The sequence below is a fragment of the Bison bison genome, unplaced genomic scaffold, assembly GCF_000754665.1.
Source record: "Bison bison bison isolate TAMUID 2011002044 unplaced genomic scaffold, Bison_UMD1.0 scf7180017845312, whole genome shotgun sequence".
NCBI lineage: Eukaryota > Metazoa > Chordata > Mammalia > Artiodactyla > Bovidae > Bison > Bison bison.
In genome coordinates, this window is record NW_011475885.1 from 390,690 (window position 1) to 398,642 (window position 7,953).

Consider the following 7,953-nt stretch of genomic DNA (forward strand, 5'->3'; position numbering starts at 1 on the left):
GCAGTTTTGATGATTTATAGTTGATTTACAATGTCATGTTAGTTTCTCTTTGTTCAGGCCTCCTTATCTTTTGCCTAGATTTCTGTAATCTCGCCTAACCAGTCTTCTAGTCTCTAATTTTATTTTCCTCCTCTCCAATTTTCACTGTGCTGAATGGTTTTTAAATCTGTCACTGCCACATTTAAACCCTTTAGCCTTGCAAAGTCCTTTGCGATCTCCACCTCTTTCTCTCCAGCCTTTGATTTTGTCACACTTGAACTCACACATATCTTTTGAGCCTCATCAGTACTTGCATCTCCAAACATAACATGCTTTGTCATTCCTTTCCTTAGGCTGCTCCTTCTGCTGACTTCCCACCCCTTGCCTGACTGACTTCTCCTTATCTTTCAATATTCAGTAAGGGTTTGGTGGGAAGACTTCAGCAACAACCCCATCCATGGTTAGGAACCCTGTCCTATGTCTGCCCAAAGTGTCACTCACGGCCCTGGATTGGAATCATCTGTTTACTTTCCTTCCCCACTAGACTCAGCTCTTGTAGGCTGGGGACTGAGTGTTTGGTTTTTGTATTCACAGTATCAGACAAAGGACCTGGCATATAGTAGGTGTTAAAGAAATGTTGGGGAAAAAAATGAGTGAATTTCAGCAGTCATCAAAATCAACTGTCACTAAAGAAAGTTAAGTATAAATTAGGAGTTGTTTGGTTCTCCATTTACTTTTTAATTTGAAGAAAGATTAAAAGTAAAGGGGGACTTCCCTGGTGGTCCAGTGGTTAAGAATCTTCCTTCCAATGCAGGGGACTCAGGTTTGATGCCTGGTCAGGAAACTAAGATCCCACATGCTCCCACAAGGGCCTCAACCATTGAGCCCGCACATGCCCAATGGGTGGCCCACATGCTCTGGAGCCCGGGTGCTACAACAGAAACCAAATATAAATAATAATTTTTTTTTTTTAAGTTGGAAGTAAATTCATCAGAGCCTCAGTAAGTTTGGCAATAAAAAGAGAAGCTTCATTATCTGGCCCCCATCTTTATTTTAGTCTTTGTTAAATATTTTACACTATTTTAACCTTTACTAAATACAGAAGGATCTACTTTTAATAAGACAAATCACCCAGAATGCTGTTTATATATCAGTAAATTGAGTAAATCCTCTCCCCCTCTCTTCAATGTTTCCTATTCACAAAATTTAAGTTTTTTAATACTAGTTACAGGGATACATGAGTATACTCCCACAGCAAGTATGTATGAAACACATCAATGGCCATATCAGCAAACAAAGGATACTGTGGCCATCAAGCCATGAGCCACTGCATCCACCACCACCACCACCCCCCCCCACACACACCCCGCAAAACAGCACCTAGAGGGGATTCAGGATGAAGAAAAGCAGGACGCTGACTCTAGATCTAGATAGGTAAGGTACATACCTAAGAAATGATTTCAGTGAGCCCAGACTCTTGCATCTTCCCATCTGTAGAAAAGTGCTAAATTCATTAACATGAACAGTAATCTTTTTGATGTTCTGACTACCAGGTTTTTTGCTTTTTCAAAAATTCCTATATATCTGGCTCCTTCCTTGCCTCTTTGAATCAGTAACTCAGAAATATCTGAGAGGCTGTCTTATGGGCTTAATGAATGAAGTCGGCTGAATGAAACAAAATTCTCAACTTTTAGGTTGTGCCTTTTTTTTTTTCAGTCAACACAAGTAAAATTAATTAATTTGTGTGTGTATATATATATATCTTTGCAGAAACCATCATCCTTGATTTTTCCCTCTTCCTCACTCCATGGAGCCCATCAGTAACTAACTTTTGTTTTGCACAATTCCTAAATCTCTTTTGAGTTTGTCTGCTTTTCTCCAGACTCCTGCTATTTCCCTGATTCATACCTGCAGATGCCAAAAACTTCTTATCTGGAATCCCATTTCCCATTATCTGCAAAGGAGATCAGAGCCTGCCACTCCGTTGGATAAGCCTGGAACTTGAGGTGAACTCTAACCTGCTGGCCTTTTTTGTCTCATCTCTCCTCACACTCCGAGGACATCCTGACCTACTTCCTATCCTCAGAAATGCTCTGCTTTCTTTCACTTTGAAGCCTTTTCTCTTGTCTTTCTATGTCTCTCCTACTTCCTAGCTTTACTAACTCCAAAGCCGAGTCCTGAATGAGTGGGTGTCATCTTCTTTAGCAATACCTCACAAATTTGGATTGGCTCTCCTTCTGAAACAGGAGAGAAGAGGGCAGGGTACAACCTTTGAAAAAAATGACATAGCCCGAGGACATGACATAAACTGATCAGAACTAAATAGGTCCAAGATGGTGGATGAAGAAACAAATAGGTCCAAGATGGCAGATGGGTTGACTTCCACGAGACCTTGAGCCTCATTATATGCTCATTGTAACACATCATCAAGCTAAATGACACATCCAGCAGCACCATGATAGTTCTGAGACCAACCATCAGAGGCCAAAAGGTGGGCGGCGGCCCAGTTCCTGGAAATCCCCACCACTTCCCCCAAAATAGTTGGAACACTCCTCCCACTCAGCCTATGAAATTACCCAGCCCATAAAAAATAACCATGCCATATTTCAAGGCCACTTTCACCTTCTGAGATGGCCAACATACTGTGGAGTGTGTTTCTCTCTAAATAAATCCACTTTTTTACTTATCACTTTGTCTTTGACTGAATTCTTTCTGCAGTGGAACATCCAAAACCTGAGTTTCATTAAGTTCTGAAAACAAGTGTGTGATCTCATTTAAAAGACCATGGGTTTTGACTGGGTTTGAGTCCAATCTGAGTTACATGGATTCACTTTCCCCTTTCTTATATCCTCATAATCCTTCTCCTTGCCTGTCTTGATAAAGAATCCACCTGCAATGCAGAAGACCCTGGTTCAATTCCTGGGTCGGGAAGATCTGCTGGAGAAGGGATGGGCTACCCACTCCAGTATTTTGGGGCTTCCCTTGTGGCTCAGCTAGTAAAGAATCCGCCTGTAATGCAGGAGACCTGGGTTTGATCCCTGGGTTGGGAAGATCCCCTGGAGAAGGGAAAGGCTGCCCATTCCAGTATTCTGGCCTGGAGACTGTATAGTCCCTGGGGTTGCAAAGAGTTGGACACAGCTGAGCGACTTTCACTTGCCTGTCTGGTGTCTTCACTAGACGGTAAGCTCGGTGAAGACAGGATGCACAGCTGTTTCATTGGTGTAACTCCCAGTGCCTAGCGTTGTGCCTGATCGTCATAGTCATGCAACATGCATTTTGAATGAATAAGTAAATGGTTGAGTATAATCTATCAGCACTATCAGAAAATAAAGCTCAAGTGAATTCATTAGCATATAATGAATTACTAGTAGCTATGTCCAAGCATTACTGGATAAATTGCTAAAATGTGATGTTACTTTTTATACTCCCACTCCTCCAGCAGTTTGTATTCTTGTCCATAGCACGTGTCAGCCTCCTTCCCCCAGGTATCTTTTCGAGACTTAACTCCCAACATCACTTAGTATGTTTTCGAGTTTCTGGAGAAAGCTCATAGTAAGTTCATAAAAACTTGAGAAGTCAATAGCACTGCTATTTAGCTTCTCAGTCCTCGCTTGTAAATGGAATTGCTAAAATCAGTGTAAAGTGCTTTTTAAACAGCAATGCATTACACAAATGTAATTCAGACAAAGCTTGAAATAAGTGTTTTTAGTAAATAACCATGAGTGCTGAAGATTATCTTGTTGGTGATTTTGATGGTTTGTTCTAGCTAATTTCTATTCCAACAGACATATCAGTTAAAGATGTCCTAATATTGGGGGTGGGGGTAGGAGGGAGGTTTAAGAGGGGAGATACACACACACACACACACACATATACACACATATGGTTGATTCACGTTGTTGTATGGCAGAAGCTAATACAACATTGTAAAGCAATTATCCACTGATTAAAAATAAATTTTAAAAGGATATCTTCATAGATAGGGGGCAGATTCATTACATTTTACATTGGTGGTGGTTGTTTAGTCGCTAAGTTGTGTCCGACTCTTGCAACCCCATGGACTGTAGCCTGCCAGGCTCCTTTGTCCATGGGATTCTCCAGGCAAGAACATTGGAGTGGGTTGCCATTTATTTCATAATTAGAGCTGCTAAATACAATTGTCTCGTATTTCTTTGTAAGGCCTAGGTATGATTTTTTGGAGAGTGGATAACTGATTGTTAAAACATCATTTCCCCAATGATGAAAACCTAACTTAATTATAGGTTTTACACTGCCTCCCCATTTTTTAACTAGACTTGAAGACTAAAATTGAACTGAAATATAGTCAAGATATCATAAGTACAAATTCCCCCAACTTATAGCTCTCTATGTTGAGTTGCCTACTTCCAAAGTATTTGAGGCAGCTTTAATGGAGACACAGATCTTGGTTAAAATCAAGGTAATCAAATCAAAATAGGGATAAAAGAATAAGCCATATTCTGAAGTCATGGCAGTAATTGTAATTAAAACGAAGAAGAATAGTTGCTATAATCGACTATTAGATTTAGCTCCAAGCTTCCTGGGAATTAAGATAAAGCCTGAATATGATAAGTTAGCTCTCAGGCTGAGCATATGCGTTTGTCGGGCAAAATAAAACTTTTTTCCTAGCCCTGAACTTAAAAAGTAAATTAGAGATATTGAATAATGATAATGAAATAGTTTTGTGAAATTTGCAAGAAAAATGTAGATAGCCATTTTGCTACATGAAAAACTGGGTTCACCTCTTGGTGGACGTCAATGCAAAAAAACACAAGGAAGCCAAAGATCAGGAGAAGGAAGGATTTATTACTCGCAGCAAGTATGGAGAACACTGGGGATCTTTCTCAAAGCAGTGTACAGACAGCAAAAATGGGGAAATGTCAAGGTAACTGTGCATGCATATTCATGAAGGGGCTTGAGCAGAGGGGAATTCAGCATAGAATCGAGACAAAGTTTGACAGTAGTCCAAGCTTAAGTTGATTGAAGTCATGAAGGTCAGGAAAGGTCAAATGCATCATCCCTCAGGTTCCAGTTGATCTGGTGGTTGAGGTTTCAGGCAAATCTTTACCATTGAAACAGTCTTTATTGCTGATGTATTATCTTTACCATTGTTGCTTCTCTTGCCTGATAATAGTCGTGCATTCTTTTGTTTCCTTAAGATTATTAATTACTGGGACATCCCTGGTGGTCCAGTGGCTAAGAGTGTGCTCCCAATGCAGGGGGCCCAGGTTCAGTCTCTGGCAAGGGAGCTAGAGTCCACATGCCACAATTAAGACCCAACACAGCCAAATAAATAGAAATAAATATTTTTTAAAAGAAGATTATTAATTACTAAGACCAGTTCAAGGACAAGCATTGTGTCCAGGCTTAGATGACAAAATAGCTTAAGCCAAAAATGGCTTTTCTTATGTCAATAAAGCCATGCCTGTTTCTCTTTCTCAGGGGATCCTCTATTGTATCTGCTTACAATTTCTCATATTAAAAAAAGCTTAATTTCACACCAAGGACATGAGTATGATATGCTTCCATGAAGGCATTTCTGCATGGACCTGAAATAATGTAATTACATTTGGCAAATCTGATTCAGGATAGAACCAAAGGAATCTATCTAATGGTGAATCACTTTATCAGTTTCAACTATTGTCTCAACCTGAGTTTTAATAGATACTGGAAAAGACATTTCAAAATGAAGAAAAATTCTGTGGAGTAAAAGGAAACTATATATGTCTATTTTAAATGGACAAAGATGACATTTTACCATAAAGAAATGAGCCGCAAAACATTTTCAGTCAGGTCCCAATTTTTGTCTTTTCAGTGTTGATTCCCAAGAGCTTTATTCATGATAGATAAAGAATAAGTAGAAATGGCTAACACTTATATAGCACTTACCAAGCAGGCACAATTCTCAAAATAACCCAAATATGTTAAATATTATCCCCATTAAATGTGGCTCAGACAGTAAAGAATCTGCCTGCAATGCAGGAGGCCTGGGTTCAATCATGGGGTTGGGAAAATCCCCTGGAGAAGGGAATGATAACCCCACTCCAATATTCTTGCCTGAAGAATTCCAGGGACAGAAGAGTCTGGCGGGCTCCATTCAGTCCATGGAGTCACAAAGAGTTGGACAAGATTGAGCGACTTAAGACCAGACTGTTAGACATGGAGATAAATCTTATTAGATGTGAATGATCAGGGAAATAAACCTTCTGGTTTTAATTTGTAAAACTCTCAGAAACTGTTCAATTAATATAAAATAGCAAATGTTTGTGAATTCCACTTTTTAAATTATTTCATTCATTGAACACGTATTTAGTGAGCACCCTCTTCTGGTCTGAAGGCAAGAATACTGTAGTGGGTAGCCATTCGCTTCTCCAGGGGATCTTCCAAACCCCAGGATACAACACAGGTCTCCTGAATTGCAGGCAGATTCTTTACCATCTGAGCCACTGCTATTGTGCAAACAGCAAAGAACAAAACAAAAACCCTGCCCTCCAAAGTTTTATGTATTAATGGGAGAGACAAATGAGTAAAAACTGAGCAGGGAGATGTTCCTGTTACTATGGGGTAATCAAAGAATGCCTTCAAAACAATTTTTTAAAGACTTGGCAGGAGTGGAGTACAAATAAAACTAGCTCACCTAAACAACCCTGAGATGGGCCTTTTACAGTCTGAGGGTTATCACCTGGGTCATCAGAGCCACCCCAGCTACAGTTTTGTACAGTCAACAAATGGCATAATGTCCTTTAAAAAAAAGACTCCTTTGTTTAGAAATGGAATCCTGCCTATGTCCTGCGTGTTCTTCAGTTGATCGGGAATCTTCCCCTGTCCTGGATCCAAAGGGTGTTGGGGACCTCCACTCCTCTTAGGCACCTCACGGCTGGCGTCCTTGGCCAGCCTGATGTATACAATTAGTGGCAGCAGGGGACTGAGTGCTTTGCTCCAATTTTAAAATCTCCAGAGATCTCTGCCTCTGGATCAGAAGCTACTACGCCTTGAGACACGTTAGAACTGGACATGGAACAATGGACTGGTTCCAAATTGGGAGAGGAGTATGTCAAGGCTGTATGTTGTCACCCTGCTTATTTAACTCATATGCAGTGTACATCATGCGAAATGCCCGGCTGGATGAAGCATAAGCTGGCATCAAAATTGCCGGGATAAATATCAATAACCTCAGATATGCAGATGACACCATCCTTATGGCAGAAAGCGAAGAGGAACTAAAGAGCCTCTTGATGGAAGTGAAAAAGGAGAGTGAAAAAGCTGGCTTAACAGTCAACATTCAGAAAACTAAGATCATGGCAGCCGGTACCATCACTTCATGGCAAATAGATGGGGAAACAACAGACTATTTTCTTGGGCTCCAGAATCACTGCAAATGACTGCAGCCATGAAATTAAAAGATGCTTGCTCCTTGGAAGAAAAGCTGTGAGGAACCTAGACAGCGCATTAAAAAGCAGAGACATTACTTTGCTGACAAAGGCCCACATAGTCAAAGCTATGGTTTTTCCAGTAGTCATGTATGGATGTGAGAGTTGGACCATAAAGAAGGCTGAGCACCAAAGAATTGATGCTTTCAAACTGTGTTATTGGAGAAGACTCTCGAGAGTCCCTTGGACTGTAAGCAGATCAAACCAGTCAACCCTAAAGGAAATCAATCCTGAATATTCATTGGAAGGACTGATGCTGAAGCTGAAGTTCCAATACTTTGGCCACCTGATCCGAAGAGCCAGCTCATCCTGCTGCTGGGAAAGATTGAAGGCAAGAGGAGAAGGGGCGACAGAGGATGAGATAGTTGGATGGCATCATCGACTCAATGGACAAGAATTTGAGCAAACTCCGGGAGATGGTGAAGGACAGGGAAGCCTGATGCTGCAGTCCAAGGGCTCGCAGAGTCGACGAGGGCTGAGTAAGCAAACAACAACAGCGCCTCCAGAGCGGAAGCCCGGTGAGGCC